Here is a 20,079-nt window from a genome sequence, read left to right as displayed (position 1 = left end):
TTCATCTGGTTTACCGTAATTATTTATCAGTTTTTAGAATGAAAAATAAAAATTCCTTCATGATCCTGAACCTGAGCAGACCAATGGAATTAAATAAGAAACACAATTGCGAACCTTGTCCAGTGCGGTATTTATCAAAATTATAAACAGCATATATATAGCATTTTTATTTTTATATACTGATAGAGCATGGTATGCACTGTATTTTGCACATTATAAGGCGCACCCCAAATTTTGTGAAGGAAAACAGGAAAAAAAATGTTTCTAAATATGTCAAATGGGGGTCCGTCTTAGAGAAGTCCACCACCGAGAGAGCAATGTGCAGAGCGCAGACTCTGCTGCTACCTGCACAGCCGACATTTTCTTGAAGAACACCAGCGGGACCCCCCCTCCTCCCAGCCCATAGCAAGCAGCATCACCCCACTCCAGCTGTGACCCCACTCCACCGCCACCCTCTCGAAATGCTCTTTTCGGACTTTAAAATGCACCCCCATTTTTCTCCCAAACTTGGGGGAAAAATATATGTCTTAAAGTCCGCAAAATATATTATACAACTATGAACTTTATTTTCTATTTGTTGTTATGTAAACATTAAAAATGTAAATAATTTTTATATAACATATACCACAGCTTATAAAAGATTAAGGGATCGTTCACATAAGTCTGATATCTATTATTATCCTGGGGGAAAATCTATGACTATACACCTCCAATTACAACCTATGCAATCAATTGTAAGGCCATGTTCACACAATGCGTTAGTGTTGCTTTTTCTTTCAGCGTTTTCTTATGCAAATTAATAGCTGAATTTTACAGCATCAAAAGCTTTGAGATTTCAGAAATCTCATGCACACTCTTGCTGTTTTTTTACTGACTAAGGCTGGTTTCACGCGTTTTTTTGCTCTTTGTTTTAGCGCAAATAAACGCATGCGTTTTTTCCCTATACTTTAACATTGTTGCGCATATGTGCGCATACACATGCGTTTGTACGCGTTTGTATGCGCATGCTTTTTTTGTAGTGTGCGCTCGGGCGCACAAAATGCATCCTGTTGTATCCGACTTGCCCAAAAAAAATGCATGCGCACGCAATGCGTTTTTTTTTACAGCAAAACACCCATTAAAGTCTATGTAATGCGCACGTATACGCAAAAAAGCATGCGTTTTTAAAAAAAACCCGCAAATAACGCACACAAACGCATGATGCATTTTTTTCATGCGTTTGTGTGCGCAAAAAATGTGCAGCAAAAAACACAAGTGTGAAAGTAGCCTAAATTGGAAAACTGGAGTGTTTTTGAAATCTGCAGCATGTCAATTCTTTCAGCATTTTTACAGCACCTTTTTCACCTATAGAAAGCAATGAGAACATGAAAAAAATGCTCCAAAAATGCAACAGTGTTTTTTTTAGATATATAAAAATAACTAATTATACAAAGAATACATACGTGTTAAGCATTAAATTCCCACCGCTGCACAGGAGGGAATCTCAAGCCATGTTCTCCACGGTCTCCCATGCTTTTTCAGTCACAGAGGTTCCTGCTCAGCAGAAACATAGGTCGCAGCATTTTGCTCAGGTTAATGCTATGTATTTGGTTGCTGCTGCTGCCCAAGGTTCAGCTGTAGCATCCTGCATTAGTCAGAGGAGAGCAGAAGCCCCTGGGACCAAGTCCTGCTTTTCTCCATCTGAGCATGCCCCTGAGACGATCACTCATTGGTGGTCGGAGGTCACATGCTCAGGTCTTCAAGCAGCTCGGATTGGGCCATCAGGAATGTCCTAGAAGGCTGCAGTTATAAAAGGATCTCATGGCCGCACGGCTGTGCACTAGTATAGACCATGTGGAGTGAGTGTTGTATGCACGTATGAATGTCTCTGGTGAATGACTCATTATGAAAACCCTACCCTTGGTACGCATGTCTTGTTCAGCCTCATCAGTTAGTGCCTAGGCAGATAGCACAGGTAGGAGGCAGAGTCAGGGACTAGCATCAGCGCCAAGTAGTGGCTTTGCCTGTATGCCACTGTGCACTTGGTCTGCACTCCATGGTAGCCAGCGTCTATTAGTGGTGTTCACAGGTGCGACGCTGTGCGCATAATGAGTCTAGAGGGACTCTAACCCTGTGTCTTTGGGGCAAAGTTCTGTGACTGTACACTAGTGCTCACTTTGCCGAGCTCTGTGAGCTTTAACAGGCTACGGCAGTTATGTTCCACAGTAGTGCGGTTCTGTGAAGCAACAGAGTCTGCCTCTGTACACACCGGGTGACGTTAACCCGCGTGTGTTCTTCTATTATACCGCCATATAGTGTCCGCCATTACCGGGCAGAAGGTAATATCTCTGCATGGTGGAACCCGGGCTGCGAACGCACCTTATTGCTGCCTTCTTATTTGGTGCGTTCCGCCAGCCCTAACATTATACTAGTATCAGGGTCTGGCTAGTAATGGCGGACGAACAGTGACTGCAGAGGTACGTCTAGCAGCTAGAGGGCAGGTTAGTGGCTCTTGAGCGCATAACCTCAGCCGTGGATGTTACCGCAGTACCTATTCAGGCTGCTAGCGTAGCTGCAGCCAGTTTGTCCACTGCCACCCCTGTTCTGACCATATACTGCCTCCAGATAAGTTTTCTGGTCACAGCAAGTCTTGTAGGGAATTTGTGAGCCAGTGTGCTATACACCTTGAGCTCCTGGTGGAACGTTTCCCCTCAGAGCAGGCCAAGGTAGGATTCATAATATCCCTTCTGTTGGACAGGGTGCTGGAGTGGGCCATGCCGCTGTGGGAGTGCAACGATCATGTGGTAGAGTGCTCTGCAGTTCCTGAGCACTCTGAAACAGGTTTTTTTGGGACCTTGAGTGGCGATCCAACTGCTGGCACTGACACAGGGCTCCTCCATGGTCAGCCATTTTGCTGTCCACTTCCAGACTTTAGCAACTGGGCTGCAGTGGCTGGACAAAGTCCTTATCCCTGTATTTTGGAGGGGACTGGCTGACCATGTGAAGGTTGTGTTGGCCACTAGGGAGATTCCTGCCACACTGGAGGAGCTAATAGCAGTGTCAACTCGCATCAACCTTCATTTTAATGAGCGAAGGTTGGAGTGAGCCCAGTGTAGGCAGATGTTTCGGCTGGCTCCCACCTTCGCCAATCCCCTGCAATCTCCAGTCCAGGCATCGGAGCCACATGAGGCCATGGAGGTGTCATGAGAGGGATTTAAGTCCCGGACCGCTCATGCACTCAAGGTCTGTCATGTCTGCCGGCAGTCAGGACATCTTGCCTCCAGATGTCCTCAGCGGTCAGGAGAACGTCCCCGTTTAGTGACCGTAGGAGGTGGTTCACTAGACAGTGGCGTTTTCCTCCAAACTGTCCTTCAAGGGGACAATCACCATTGGCCCATCCACTCATACGGTAGAGCTTTGCATAGATTCCAGGGCGGAGGGCAACTTTGTCTTCTGCCTTCGCCCAATGGCATGCAATGATGATGCTCGCAAAACCAGTGACCATACGAGTGGCAAATGGGTCGACACTGCCTTCACAGATAACTCATCAGACCATCCCATTTACTCTATCCATGTTTCCATCCCATCAGGAGATCATCTCCCTGCTAGTCAATCCCGAGGGAATTGATGAGGTCCGCTTAGGGATACCATGGCTTCGCTACCACTCCCCTCATATAGAGTGTCCTCCACTAGTCCCCCTCACGGATGCGAATCAGGTTGTAAGCACCCCACAGATCAAGTTTAATAAACACCCTTGCTCCCCCGCAACCTATCAAATAGCTCAGATATCAGGGGCAGAGGGTACTTGTTCTTAACGGTGATGGCGTTAAGACCCCTGTAGTCTATGCATGGACGTAGTTCTCCGTTGTTCTGCACAAAGAAGAACCCCGCACCTGCAGGTGACACTGACTGCCTAATGAATCCTCTTGCCAGATTCTTCTGGATTTACTGAGACATCGCCTCCGTCTCCGGGAGAGACAGTGGATAAACTCGACCCCGGGGAGGCTCAGTACCGGGCAAGAGGTCAATAGGGCAGTCATAGGGGCGGTGAGGCGGAAGGGTCTCCACAGCCCTCTTGGAGAACACATCCGCATAGGGCCAATAGTCTTGGGGAGAGAGGAAAAATCTGCGTGTACCTCTGTAGTAGCAACCTGAATGCACTCCCTCTGACATCTATCCTCACAAAATTTACTCCATCCCAGAATTCTCCCTGAGAACCACTCTATATGAGGGGAGTGGTAGCGTAGCCATGGTATCCCTAAGAGGACCTCATCAATTCTCTTGGGAATGACTAGCAGGGCGATGATCTCCTGATGGGATGGAGACATGGAAAGAGTAAATAGGATGGTCTTATGAGTTATCTGTGAGGGCAGTGTTGACCCATTTATCACCCATATGGTCACTGGTTTGGCGAGTATCAACAGGGGAATTGCGTGCCATCAGGTGAAGGCAGAAGACATAAAGTTGCCCTCCGTTCTGGAATCCATGCAAAGCTAAACCATATGGGTGGATGGGCCAATGGAAATTGTCCCCTTGAAGGACAGTTTGGAGAAAACTGCCGCTGCGTCCAGTGAACCACCTCCTGCGGTCACTAAACTGGGACATTCCCCTGACCGCTGAGGACATCTGGAAACAAGATGTCCTGACTGCTGGCAGACATGACAGACTTTGAGTGCACAAGCAGTCCGTGACTTTGATCCCGCTCGTGGACACCTCCATGGCCTCATGTGGCTCGGGCGCCTGGACCGGAGATTCCAGAGGCTTGGCGAAGGTGGAAGCCAGCAGAAACCTGTGCCTACACTGGGCTCACTCCAACCTCCGCTCATTAAAGCGAAGGTCAATGCAAGTTGACACCGCTATTAGCTCCTCCAGTGTGGCAGGAGTCTCCCTAGTGGCCAAAGCGTCGCTCACATTGTCAGCTAGTCCCCTCCAAAATACGGGGATAAGGACCTTGTCCGACCACTCCACTCAGATGCTAGAGTCTGGAAGTGGACTATAAAATGGCTGACCATGGACGAGCCCTGTGTCAGTGCCAGCAGTTGGAGCGCCATATCATGGGTGACTCAAGGCCCCAAAAAGACCTGTCTCAGAGTGCTCAGAAACCGCGGAGCACTCTGCACCACATGATCGTCATGCTCCCACAGCGGCATTGCCCACTCCAATGCCCTGTCCGACAGGAGGGACACTATGAATCCGCCCTTGGCCCGCTCTGAGAGGAAACGGGCAGTTAGGAGCTCAAGGTGTATAGTACACTGGCTCACAAACCCCCTACACGTCTTGCTATCACCAGAAAACTTATCTGGGAGAGGGGATAAGGTTGGAACAGGGGTGGCAATGGACAAACTGGCGGCAGCCACGCTAGCAGCCTGGACAGCTACTGCGGTACCATCCACGGCTGAGGCTATACGCTCGAGAGCTGAAAACCTGCCCCCCAGGTGCTAGATGTACCGCTGTAGTCGCTGTTCGTCTGCCATTACTAGCCAGACCCTGGCGCTAGTATAATGTTAGGGCTGGCGGAATGCACCAAATAATAAAAAAAATGGTGAGGTGCGTTCACAGCCCGGGTTCCACCATACAGAGATGTTAACTGCTACTCGGTAATGGCAGACACTAAATGGCGGTATCGTACTGGGCACACATGGGTTAAAAGCCACCCAGTACGAATATCAACAGACTCTGTTGCTTCACAGAGCCACGGTACAGCATATCACAGATGCTGTACCCTGTTAACTGTGACAGGGCACATCTGAATCAGCACTTGTGTATGGTCACAAGACTCTGCCCCAAAGATGCAGTGTAAGAGCCTCTCAAGACCCACTAGGCGCACGGCGTCGCACCTGCGAACGCCACTAATAGACGCTGGCTACTGTGGAGTGCAGATCAAGTGCTCAGTGGTGTACAGGCAAAGCCACTATTTGGTGCTGAAGCTAGGCCCTGACTCTGCCTCCTACCTGTACTATCAGCCTAGGCACTACCTAGCAAGGCTGAATCAACACATGCGTACCAAGGGTAGGGGTTTCATAATGAGTTAGTCATCAGAGACATTCATACGTGCATACAACACACACTCCATATTATCCAAAAAGAAAAAAGAAGCTATGCTTAAAAGTAATAATCTTTATTGGGACATAGTTTAAACCATGAATATAAAATTCACAATAATTATAAAAGTGAGGGCACTACAAAAAATGCCACATCAAAGGTAATGAGTAGAGTTGAGCGAAACGGGTCGAAAAAATTCAAAAGTCGCCGACTTTTGGCAAAGTCGGGTTTCATGAAACGAAACCCGACCCTAGGATGAGGTCGGCCACGAGGTCGGCGACTTACGCGCCAAAGTCGCGTTTCAAAAGTTTGTTTTGCGCTCTTTTTCAGCCAATCAGGATCCACGGACACTGTGGGCAACGTGATGACATAGGCACGGGTCACCACCATCTTTCAGAAGGGCATGCAAGTGATTGGCTTGCTTTGGTGGGCGTCACAGGGGGTATAAAAGGGCGTGCACGCCGACCGCCATCTTACTTCTGCCGATCTTAGTATAGGGAGAGGTTGCTGCTGATTCTGTAGGGAGAGCGTTAGGCAGGGAAGAAGACAAAAAAACTGCTTCTGCTGCTAGCGATTTGGCCTGCACAACACACCAGTCACTGTGTGTGCAGTGCAAGGGGAGGCTATATAGTGGTGTATCAGTGGTGTTGGTTGTTGGGCTGCCTTTTAAGGCTTCCTGACAGGCTGGCATTGCTGTTTACCCACTGCTCCGCAAACTGCTTTTTTAAAAGCAATCCCAATTTTTTTTTTTTTGTCCTGCTGAGAAGAAAAAAAAACTGCTTCTGCTGCTAGCAATTTGGCCTGCACAGCACACCAGTCACTGTGTGTGCAGTGCAAGGGGAGGCTATATAGTGGTGTATCAGTGGTGTTGGTTGTTGGGCTGCCTTCTAAGGCTTCCTGACAGGCTGGCATTGCTGTTTACCCACTGCTCCGCAAACTGCTTTTTTAAAAGCAATCCAATCTCCCTTATCCTCTAGTCACTTTTGTCACAGCTGTGCCATCGAGCCTGTCACATAGCGCTCAGATATTCATTGGGCCTCACACAATCCAAAAGTGTCCAGTGTCCAAAAGTGTGTGCAGAGATTCAAAATCTCCCTTATCCTCTAGTCACTTTTGTCACAGCTGTGCCATCGAGCCTGTCACATAGCGCTCAGATATCAGTGGGCCTCACACAATCCAAAAGTGTCCACTGTCCACAAGTGTGTGCAGAAATTCAAAATCTCCCTTATCCTCTAGTCACTTTTGTCACAGCTGTGCCATCGAGCCTGTCACATAGCGCTCAGATATCAGTGGGCCTCACACAATCCAAAAGTGTCCACTGTCCACAAGTGTGTGCAGAAATTCAAAATCTCCCTTATCCTCTAGTCACTTTTGTCACAGCAGTGCCATCGAGCCTGTCACATAGCGCTCAGATATCAGTGGGCCTCACACAATCCAAAAGTGTCCACTGTCCACAAGTGTGTGCAGAAATTCAAAATCTCCCTTATCCTCTAGTCACTTTTGTCACAGCTGTGCCATCGAGCCTGTCACATAGCGCTCAGATATCAGTGGGCCTCACACAATCCAAAAGTGTCCACTGTCCACAAGTGTGTGCAGAAATTCAAAATCTCCCTTATCCTCTAGTCACTTTTGTCACAGCAGTGCCATCGAGCCTGTCACATAGCGCTGAGATATCAGTGGGCCTCACACAATCCAAAAGTGTCCAGTGTCCAAAAGTGTGTGCAGATATTCAAAATCTCCCTTATCCTCTAGTCACTTTTGTCACAGCAGTGCCATCGAGCCTGTCACATAGCGCTCAGATATCAGTGGGCCTCACACAATCCAAAAGTGTCCAGTGTCCAAAAGTGTGTGCAGAAATTCAAAATCTCCCCTGTCCTATAGACACCTTGTACCTTGTTTTACATTACTATATAGTTTGTTGGATTTTGTCTACATTTCTACCAAAAATGAGGAAGGCTGGTGGAAGAGGCCATGGAATTGGGCGGGGGTTGGCAGCTGGTAATGATGGTGTTGGTGGTGGATCTGATGGTAGTGGCAAGAGCAAAATAGGACCGAATGCAGGAGGTGCTGACCCTGCGTCATCGTCTGGCTACATAAGGCCTCGAACGCTTAGTTTTCGAGGAGTTGGCAAACCGTTTTTAAAGCCAGAGCATCAGGAAAAAGTTTTGTCTTACATTGCTGACTCAGCCTCCAGCTCTATCGCCTCCTCTTCTTCAGTTGTAAAAAGTAAAAGCACTGAGTCGTCATTGGAGGCTCATGTTCATGAACCACACCTTTCCTTGTGTCCTTCACCCCAACCAAGATTGAAGGATGACGCAGGCCATACTACTGATTACTCCATGGAGCTGTTTTCACATACCATGCCTGGATTATCAAGTCAAATGGTGAATTACCCAGGCCAAGATGAATCTGACATGGAGTGCACTGATGCACAGCCGCTGATGGATGATTCTGCTGGTACATTCACTCAGAGCACTACATTGTCTTCGCAGTGTACAGAGCCAGATTCTGACCCTGATGAGACTCAGGTGCCCCTTCCCGCACACTATACCACCATACACGGTGACACAGAGGAAGGTGCACATGACATAGAAGAGGAGGTGATGGATGACCCAGTTGTTGACCCAGATTGGCATCCATTGGGGGAAGAGGGTGCTGCTTCCAATAGCTCAGATGAGGAGCATCCACAGCAGACATCGACATCGCAACAGCTGTTATCTGGCAGGCCCGGAGCACTCCAAAGACAGGTTCCAAACATCAAAAGAGTTGCTGGACAGCTTGTCCAGAGGGTCTAAAGATCACAGCGTGCTAGGCCGCAAAATGTCTGCCAAAGTAGGAAGAGTGCAGTGTGGCACTTTTTTGAACAAAATCCTCATGATCAGGCCAAGGTTATCTGTAAGAAGTGCGCAAAGACCTTTAGCCGAGGGAAAAATCTGAAAAATTTGAATACCAGTTGCATGCTTAGACATTTAACCAGCATGCACTTGCAAGCGTGGACACAACACCAAACCTCAAGTGCCACATGTGCAACTGATCACAACGAAGGTAGTCAGCAACGCTACATTGTTTCCCCCACGCAGCAAATGTTGAGGTGTCGTTGCAAGACCACAGCAGTCAGGGAATCCCACTGTTATATCAACGAAAGACTGATTCTAGGCCATCAGAAAGAACACCAACTCCATCACCATCATCAACCCTCTCTCAGTCCACCCTGTCCACCGCTACTTCCACCATATGCAGCTCTCAAGTCCAGCTCACCCTCCCAGACACTATGAGTAGGTCAAGAAAGTACTCAGTCTCTCATCCGCGTACACTGGGTTTGAACGCCCACATTGCCAAACTAATCTCGTTTGAGATGATGCCCTTTCGGTTGGTGGAAAGCACAGCTTTCCGCGAACTCATGGCCTATGCAGTACCACGCTATGACCTACCCAGTCGCCACTTCTTCTCTCGCAAAGCCATCCCAGCCCTCCACCATCATGTGAAAGACCGCATTGTCCATGCACTCAAGCAGTCAGTGAGCGGAAAGGTGCACCTCACAACTGATGCATGGTCCAGTCGGCATGGCCAGGGCCGTTACGTGTCCATCACTGCGCACTGGGTTAATGTGGTGGATGCAGGGTCCACAGGGGACAGCGGTGGTGGGACAGTGCTGCCTAGCCCACGGTATAGGAAACAGTTGGCTGTAGGCGTTCGACCCTCCTCCTCCTCCTCCTCCTCCAGAAGCGAAAGCTCGTCCACAGAGCGCAGTCGTACGAGCACTCCATCTGCAGCTGCCACTGTTGCACACGATGTGTCCCCCTATCGAGCAGCTAGTGGAAAGGGTCAGCAGGCTGTGTTGCAGATGATGTGTTTGGGCGACAGACACACCGCCGAGATGCTGGCCGAGTACTTGAAGCGACAAACTGAGTCATGGCTGGGCAGTGTACATCTTGAGGCAGGCAAGGTAGTTAGTGATAACGGCCGTAATTTTGTGGCAGCCATAGCCCTTTCAAAACTCAGCCACATACCTTGCTTGGCTCACACCTTGAACCTGGTGGTGCAGTGCTTCCTCAAAAATTATCCGGAGTTAACAGCCCTGCTCCAGAAGGTGCGAAGACTGTGCGCGCACATCCGCCGGTCGCCTGTACACTCCGTTCGTATGCAGAAGCTGCAGCGATTGCTCCACCTTCCCAACCACCGCCTCATTATCGACATTGCAACAAGGTGGAACTCCACCCTGCACATGGTGGAGCGGCTGTGCGAGCAGAGGCAGGCCATAATGCATTTGTGGGAGGATACACGGCCAGGCACTTTGAGAGCAGACATGAAGTTGACAGGTGTGCAGTGGTCGAAGCTGAAAGACCTTTGTAAAGTCCTTCAGTGTTTTGAGGAATGCACACGGCTGGTAAGCGCAGACGACGCCATCCTAAGCATGAGCATCCCACTTATACGTCTGCTCATGCAAACTTTGACGCACCTTAAGGAGCAGGCGTCTGCAGCCAATGTTGATGAGGAGGAGGGAATCCTTGATGACATTCAGCCATTGTCTGCTCAGGGACCTCTCCTGGACGAGGTGGAGGAAGAAGAGGAGGAGGAGGATGATGATGGGGATGATTACTTAGGGGAGGAGGATGCATCTCGTGGGGCAAGTGAAAATGTTGGCGTGGCAAGGTCTGGTACAGGGTTTGTGCGTGACTGGAGGGATGTGGATTTGCCAGAAAGTGCTCCTCCACCCAGCACTCGCAGTGCATCATTGACACCGGGAACATTGGCCCACATGTCAGATTATGCCTTGCATATCCTAAAAAGGGACCCCCGCATTGCCAAAATGATGAACGATGACGACTACTGGTTGGCCAGCATCCTGGATCCACGTTATAAAGGCAAATTACAAAACATCATGCCACAGGAGAACCTTGACCTAATATTGGCTAATAAACAAGCAACTCTGGTAAATCGGTTGCTTGAGGCATTCCCAGCACACAGCAGCGGTGATGGTTCTCACACGAGCCGTACGGGCCGGGGGCAGCTTGGCAGAGGTGTTCGTGGTGCACACAGCAGAAGTGGCGTTGGAGACGGGTTTCATGACAATGTTGTGGACTGATTTTTCAAATACCGCTCACACAACTGGTAATACTGCATCGATGGAAAGTGACAGGAGACAGCAGTTGTCAACTATGGTTACAAACTACTTTTCCTCCCATATCGATGTTCTCCCACACAGGTCATTCCCCTTTGACTATTGGGCCGCTAAACTGGACACCTGGCCTGAATTGGCCCAATATGCCTTACAGGAGCTCGCTTGCCCAGCTGCAAGTGTGCTATCGGAAAGAGTCTTCAGTGCAGCTGGATCAATCCTGACAGAAAAAAGGACCCGTCTGTCAACCCAAAATGTGGATGATCTAACCTTCATTAAAATGAACCACGCAAGGGTTTCCAAGGATTTTGTCCCACTTTCCCCTGATGACACATAGGGTGACAGAAAAATGGCTTGCTTTGGTCCACCTCTTCCTGGTACTTCACCTATTTCGCCTTTTGCATCAGCTGAATGTCCAACATCAACATATGCCACTTTCTAAAACTCCCTAACTGTGCTGCCTCCCCCCCCATGGCCGGGGTCACCACCTACCGCACGACACCGTGCGAGTGCCGTTGCCCTGGACAGGTGGGTAGGCCGACTCTTGGGCGCGGGCACTGGCACAGGGTCCCTCATAGTGCAATCAAGTGTCTCTGACGGCGGTGGTGCACACCCGCCGTCAGACACACCGCTGTACTATGAGGGGCCCAGTGCCAGTACCGACGCCCACGAGTGGGCCCCCCTTGCTTGGGCAGGGCCCCAGCATTTGCAATCTTTACCTCTCCCTGCTCCTCCGCTGTGTAATCTGGGCCGTCAAATCCATACTGTGCCTGACACCGTCTGAGCCTGCCTCCTGAGACATATATTTTGAATGTGTACGCTATCCATACATGTTATCCGGTGATACGGTACCCTTTCTAACCTTTGTGCAATCACGTGCAATCCATACTGGGCCTAACACCGTCTGAGCCTGCCTCATGCTGTATAGACATATATTTTGAATGTGTACGCTATCCATACATGTTATCCGGTGATACGGTACCCTTTCTAACCTTTGTGCAATCACATGCAATCCATACTGGGTCTAACACCGTCTGAGCCTGCCTCATGCTGTATAGACATATATTTTGAATGTGTACGCTATCCATACATGTTATCCAGGGATACGGTACCCTATCTAACCTTTGTGCAATCACGTGCAATCCATACTGGGCTTAACACCGTCTGAGCCTGCCTCATGCTGTATAGACATATATTTTGAATGTGTACGCTATCCATACATGTTATCCGGTGATACGGTACCCTTTCTAACCTTTGTGCAATCAGGTGCAATCCATACTGGGCCTAACACCGTTTGAGCCTGCCTCATGCTGTATAGACATATATTTTGAATGTGTACGCTATCCATACATGTTATCCAGGGATACGGTACCCTTTCTAACCTTTGTGCAATCACGTGCAATCCATACTGGGCCTAACACCGTCTGAGCCTGCCTCATGCTGTATAGACATATATTTTGAATGTGTACGCTATCCATACATGTTATCCGGGGATACGGTACCCTTTCTAACCTTTGTGCAATCACGTGCAATCCATACTGGGCCTAACACCGTCTGAGCCTGCCTCCTGAGACATATATTTTGAATGTGTACGCTATCCATACATGTTATCCAGGGATACGGTACCCTTTCTAACCTTTGTGCAATCACGTGCAATCCATACTGGGCCTAACACCGTCTGAGCCTGCCTCATGCTGTATAGACATATATTTTGAATGTGTACGCTATCCATACATGTTATCCGGTGATACGGTACCCTTTCTAACCTTTGTGCAATCACGTGCAATCCATACTGGGCCTAACACCGTCTGAGCCTGCCTCATGCTGTATAGACATATATTTTGAATGTGTACGCTATCCATACATGTTATCCGGGGATACGGTACCCTTTCTAACCTTTGTGCAATCACGTGCAATCCATACTGGGCCTAACACCGTCTGAGCCTGCCTCATGCTGTATAGACAAATATTTTGAATGTGTACGCTATCCATACATGTTATCCAGGGATACGGTACCCTTTCTAACCTTTGTGCAATCACGTGCAATCCATACTGGGCCTAACACCGTCTGAGCCTGCCTCATGCTGTATAGACATATATTTTGAATGTGTACGCTATCCATACATGTTATCCGGGGATACGGTACCCTTTCTAACCTTTGTGCAATCACGTGCAATCCATACTGGGCCTAACACCGTCTGAGCCTGCCTCCTGAGACATATATTTTGAATGTGTACGCTATCCATACATGTTATCCAGGGATACGGTACCCTTTCTAACCTTTGTGCAATCACGTGCAATCCATACTGGGCCTAACACCGTCTGAGCCTGCCTCATGCTGTATAGACATATATTTTGAATGTGTACGCTATCCATACATGTTATCCGGTGATACGGTACCCTTTCTAACCTTTGTGCAATCACGTGCAATCCATACTGGGCCTAACACCGTCTGAGCCTGCCTCATGCTGTATAGACATATATTTTGAATGTGTACGCTATCCATACATGTTATCCGGGGATACGGTACCCTTTCTAACCTTTGTGCAATCACGTGCAATCCATACTGGGCCTAACACCGTCTGAGCCTGCCTCCTGAGACATATATTTTGAATGTGTACGCTATCCATACATGTTATCTGGGGATACGGTACCCTTTCTCACCTTTGTGCAATCACGTGTAATCCATACTGGGCGTGAGAACGGCTGGCGAGCTGTTAAGCAAGCTACAGCACCTGTCCAGACAAGTACAGGGATTCCCTAGCGAGGAGACTTATTTGATTGTTTTCAATGTTGGGACAGCAATTTTTGGGGAGCACTATACTCTGGAGAATGATAGATGGGGCCCACCATACACTGGAACATTCCAAAGGTGGACATCAGACACTGGAGCAGCATTTACAGGGCCCATTATACACTAGAGCATTAGAAATGGGGCCCATTATGTTTGGAGCATTATTTGGGCCCATAAGACAGTGGAGCTTCATCCATGGGGACCAACATATACTGTAGCATTATGTGGAGCTCATCATATACTGTTTCAAACATTATATGGGACCAATGATTCTGTATGGAGAAATAGATGGGCCTCGTCGTGAGATGTAAAAAGTGAGGTATTTTTCATTGGACTATACCGCTATTTCTCTGCCGTATCGGAGCATGATGAGTTGTGGTATGTGTTAAAGGGGCGCTCTTTCGCCCAGGGCACATGAAAACCTGGAGCCAGCCCTCCCCCCCCCACAGTTTGTAGCCAAATAACCCCCATTTTTCAGTGCGTAACTTGTATTATGAAGTTAATTAAGGTTGACAAGCTTAAGAAAGAAGAATTGATGCTTTTGGCATTCAAATGGGCACTGTAGGTGTGTTTCCTGTCCTCCTCTCACTGCCGACTTTTATTCCCCATTGACTTACATTGGGTTTCGTGTTTCGGGACGACCCCGACTTTTCCCTATAATCGGACGATCTTGCTCGACCCGACTTTTGGAAAAGTCGGGTTTCACGAAACGAAACGCGACCCTAAAAAACCAAAAGTCGCTCAACTCTAGTAATGAGCATAAAAAAGTACAAAATGTATATGCAAGAAAAACTGAAACCAATGCTGAGGAACAAATATAAATGCATAAAAAAGGAAGTAAATATTTAAATAGATGCCAGTGCATTCCTTATTTAGTATAAAGCAATAAAGCAAGATAAATGTGCATATAAGGTATTTAAGGCATAATGCAATTAACATACAGATAATAAAATCCCCTTAACCATTACACAGAAGTGTGTTAGTATAAACAGATCACTTAGCATAGGCAGATGTAAATGAATAGGGAGCTACATAGCCAGTATATGCTGGTGCTAATAGCATAATTTAGCACCAGCATATACTGGCTATGTAGATCCCTATTCATTTACATCTGCCTATGCTAAGTGATCTGTTTATACTAACACACTTCTGTGTAATGCTTAAGGGGATTTTATTATCTGTATGTTAATTGCATTATGCCTTAAATACCTTATGTGCACATTTATCTTGCTTTATACTAAATAAGGAATGCACTGGCATCTAATAAAATATTTACTTCCTTTTTTATGCATTTATATTTGTTCTTCAGCATTGGTTTCAGTATTTCTTGCATATACATTTTGTACTTTTTTGTGCTCATTACCTTTGATGTGGCATTTTTTTGTAGTGCCCTTACTTTTATAATTATTGTGAATTTTATATTCATGGTTTTAACTATGTCCCAATAAAGACTATTACTTTTAAGCATAGCTTCCTTTTTCTTTTTGGATGATTTGTCATTGAAGCTGTTTGCTTTCTAGGCTGACCATTTTTGAACACACTCCATATTGTCTATACTAGCGCGCGGCCGTACAATCCTTTTATAACCGCAGCCTTCCGGGACCTTCCTGATGGCCCAATCCGAGCTGCTTGAGGACCTGAGCATGTGACCTCCGACCACCAATGAGCGGTCGCCTCATGGGCATGCTCAGATGGAGAAAAGCAGGACTTGGTCCCAGGGGTGTCTGCTCGCTGCTGACTAATGTAGGATGCTATAGCTGAGCCTGGGGTGGCAGCAGCAACCAGACACATAGCATTAGCCTGAGCAAGATGCTTTGACCAATGTCTCTGCTGAGCAGGAGCCTCTGCAGCTGCAGAAGAATGGCATACTGCAGAGGACATGGCTTGAGATTCCCCCTGTGCAGTGGGGGAAATACGCTGCCTAATACCCGCTCCTTAAAATTGGGCATATTTTTTAATGAGGCCTTCCTCCACGTCTCATCATCCACTGCCACTAGATCACCAGGGTTAACGTGTTCCGTGCTGCTATAGCCAGTGTCGAATTCTTAGCAAGGTTGGGTGGTTATGCTGGATGTAAAATAATTGTTATAAAAAAGGTAGAGCTGTACCCCACAGGGGAAAAAGCTTGCCAGCCCGTACACTTAGTCAGAGGCGTAGCTAGGGTTTTGGTTCAGGGGGGGCAAAACTTCTGAGTGGGCCCCCAACCAGGTAACCTTGATTACAACTCGGTGACGCACTATAATAGTGGAGGAGCACCTCAGCAGAGGACAGCGCTGTTGCTGAATATAATTTCTAAATAAAGACCAATACTGATATTACCGCCATATAGTGAGTGGTAGATACCTGTCCTACACAACATACCGTAAAAGAGATCACAGCACAGGTACAGATGGTAACTTACAGCTGACGTTCTTTCTGATGGAATCGTTCACTTTTCCATCTGGCCCAGACCAACATGACAACTTCTTCCAGCCAGGACTCGTCTGCAGAGATTACAACAAAAATTCATTTCATGTCTCATATTTTCAGCACTGTCACCAATGGGACTACCTGCACAAACTCCTTACCCTGCTGATACCCCAATGCTGAGCCACTGCTGCTGTATGTGTCCCTTTAACTGTACCTGCTGTGTGGTTCTCTGTGCCCTCTAAATTCTAAAGCAACTCTCGAAAACAGTGCCCATATTTTGTCCCCTAGAAAGTAATAGCGCCATTTGTGCCCCTATGACAGTCACAGTCACCTGAGTTCCCTATAACAATAAGTGCCCACTTTACATTTAATAATGTCATGAGTCCCCCCCCGTACAGCTCCCCTATACACTGTATGATGCTCCCCTATACACAGTATGATGCTCTCTTATACACAGTCTAATCCCCCCTCACTGTATATATACTGACTGCTTAATATTCCTGTCAGGGTCCTGACAGCACCGGCATACAGCCTCCGCTAAGCAGGGACTCACCCGCACCGTAGGGACCACTGGGGACAAGAACAGCCGGAAAATAAAGATGTACAGGACCTGAATGTAGAAGTTTAGCAAGCCGGCACAGGACCTACGGTCATGTGAACGGTCATGTGACTGCAAGGGGGTGGGGCTTAGCTTCCTGCTTTCAAAGAAGGTAGAAAACTCAAAGTTGGGCACAGCGGGGGTCATGCACAGTACAGGCAAGCGAGGTACAGGAGGGATAAACAGACGGGAGGACAGACAAAGCCAAATGTCATACACAAGATATCAGTAAAGTACCAGGGATGAGACAGAATGGATAGTCAGGGTCAAGCAGAGATCAAAACCAAACAGACATAGAAGGTACCAGCCAGAATCCAAAGCAATATCCAGAGAACAGACCGATTCGTACACAGAGAATCAAGCAACCAGAATACAGCACTAACACACTCAGGGGTCACCACACAATGCCAAGGGCGAAAGTATAACTGACGGGGGGATGGGAGCTTCCTGAGGCTATAAGAAGCCTCCCCAGAACCAATGAGAGGCCACCATAATAGGTCCCTGGTGTGCAGGTGAGAGTCTGCACTGAGGTCAGAACATTAACCCCAGCAGTGCCGGTAACCCAGCACTGGTGTCATGACAGTACCCCTCTCTCAACGGGGGGCCTCTGGACCCCCAGGCTTGCCGGGGTATCTAGCATGGAAAGCCTGAACCAGACGATCCGCATGCATCAACCGGGCTAGCACCCAGGACCTGTCCTCCGGCCCATACCCCTTCCAATGAACTAGGTACTGTACTGACCGCCGTACCAACCTAGAATCTACGATGTGACCAATCTCATATTCCACATGTCCCTCAACCGAAACCGGAGGAGCAGCGGACTCGGATTCTCCCCGGACTGCTTCAAACAGCTTCAGTAGAGATCTATGGAAGACGTTAGGGATCTTGAAACAGGGTGGAAGGCACAGCCTGTACGCTACTGGGTTGATTTTTTCCACAATCTTGTACGGGCCAATGAATTTGGGGCCCAACTTGGCTGACGGAATCTTTAACTTAATGTTTCGCGTGGAGAGCCAAACTTTCTCTCCAACCTGAAACATGGGACCAGGTGTTCGTTTCCTGTCCGCGAAAAACTTATACCTGCCTTGAGACCTAGATATACGCCGTATACAGACGAGAAAACTCACCAAAATGAGGACTGAACCCATAGTTGATCAAGAAAGGGGACATACCAGTGGATTGACTCACCCGACTATTGAAGGCAAATTCAGCCACGGCAGTATATCACACCAGTCATTCTGTCTAGCAGAAGTCAGACATCTGGGGATCTGTTCCAGAGACTGATTAGTGCGTTCCGTCTGACCATTACTCTCAGGATGATATGCAGACGAAAAGGACAGAGATATCCCTAATTTTTTGCAGAAAGCATGCCAAAACTTAGCCACAAACTGCACACCATGATCAGACACCACATTCAGGGGTACCCCACGCAAGCGGACCACATGCTGCACAAACAATCTGGATAAGGTCTCAGCAGAAGGTAATGCGGACAGGGGTACAAAATGAGCCTGCTTTTAAAATCTGTCCACCTCTAGCCATACCACCGTATTACCCCTGGAAGAGGGAAGATTGGTAATAAAATCCATGGACAGATGGGTCCACGGTCTTTCGGTAACTTCCAAGGGCATCAGCTACCCCGCCGGCCGGCTATGGGAGCTTTTAGAACGAGCGCAGACCCCACAACCAGAAATGAATTTCTTTATATCAGAACCAAGGGTAGGCCACCAGAAGATCCTTGCCACCGCCAGTCGCGTGGCTGATATACCAGGGTGAGCACACAACTTGGATTCGTGGAACTCTTGCAAGAGTTTAAGGCCAAGTTGCTCTGGGACAAACAACCTGCCCCCTGGCTTGGCCGCAGGAGCCAGCGACTGGGCCCCCTCAATTTCCCATTCCAATTCAGACGAGATCCCTGCTAACACCACGCCAGGGTGCAGGATGGAGGACGGTGGCTCAGGGGCAGACACAGGGTGAAAACTACGAGATAAGGCGTCAGCCTTGACATTCTTTGACCCTGGACGGAATGTAATAGTAAGCTGGAAACGAGAAAAAAAAAGTGACCAACGGGCCTGTTTGGGCATTAATCTTTTAGCAGACTCAATGTATGACAAATTTTTGTGATCAGTGATCACAGTAACCGGGTGACTGGCCCCCTCCAAAAAGTGCCTCCATTCCTCAAACACCAACTTGACCACAAGAAGCCCTCTATTGCCTACATCATAATTTCTTTCAGCAGCAGAGAACTTCCTGGAAAAGAAAGCACATAGCCTGAAGTTGGTTAGAGTGGCAGACCCTTGGGATAACACTGCCCCCACCCCCACCTCGGAGGCATCCACCTCTAACACAAATGTTTTGGAAGGATCTGGCTGTACCAAGACAGGAGCAGACATAAAACATTTTTTCAGCGTTGCAAAGGCCTCTTTTGCGAGTGAGGACCAATTTCTCACATCCGCACCTTTGCATGTTAGATCCGTGAGAGGTTTGACCACTTGCAAAAACCCCCGGATAAATTTGCGGTAATAATTGGCAAACCCCAAGAAGCGCTGAAGACCCTAAAGATCTCGGGGTTGCACCCAATCCGCAATGGCCTGCACCTTCTTGGGGTCCATGCGAAAACCCTCACCGGATACAATTAATCCCAAAAAAGACAATTCTTGCACACAGAATACACATTTCTCCAATTTGGCATACAGATGATTTTCTCTCAGTCTTTGGAGAACAGTTCGTACATGTTCCAAATGAGAATGCTTGTCAGAGAAGTATATCAAAATATCATCTAAGTAGATAACAACAAAACGACCAATGAGATCTGAGAATACCACGTTGATGAAATTCTGAAATATGGCAGGGGCGTTGGTAAGACCAAACGGCCAGACTAAATTTTCAAACAGTCCCTCGGTCGTGAGGAACGCGGTTTTCCATTCATCCCCCTCCTGGACCCTTATCAAATTATATGCCACCCGAAGATCCAGTTTAGAAAACCACTTTGCCCCTGATAGTTGGTTACACAAATCAGGAATCAACGGAAGGGGGTACGTATTCCGTACCGTTATCTGATTAAGCTCCCGAAAATCGAGACAGGGACGTAACCCGCCATCTTTTTCTTTACAAAAAAGAAACCTGCCACCACAGGTGAGA

The sequence above is a fragment of the Dendrobates tinctorius genome, unplaced genomic scaffold, assembly GCF_039654945.1.
Source record: "Dendrobates tinctorius isolate UK_male_01 unplaced genomic scaffold, ASM3965494v1 ptg000197l, whole genome shotgun sequence".
Taxonomy (NCBI): Eukaryota; Metazoa; Chordata; class Amphibia; order Anura; family Dendrobatidae; genus Dendrobates; species Dendrobates tinctorius.
Note: the sequence above shows the minus strand (reverse complement) of the source record.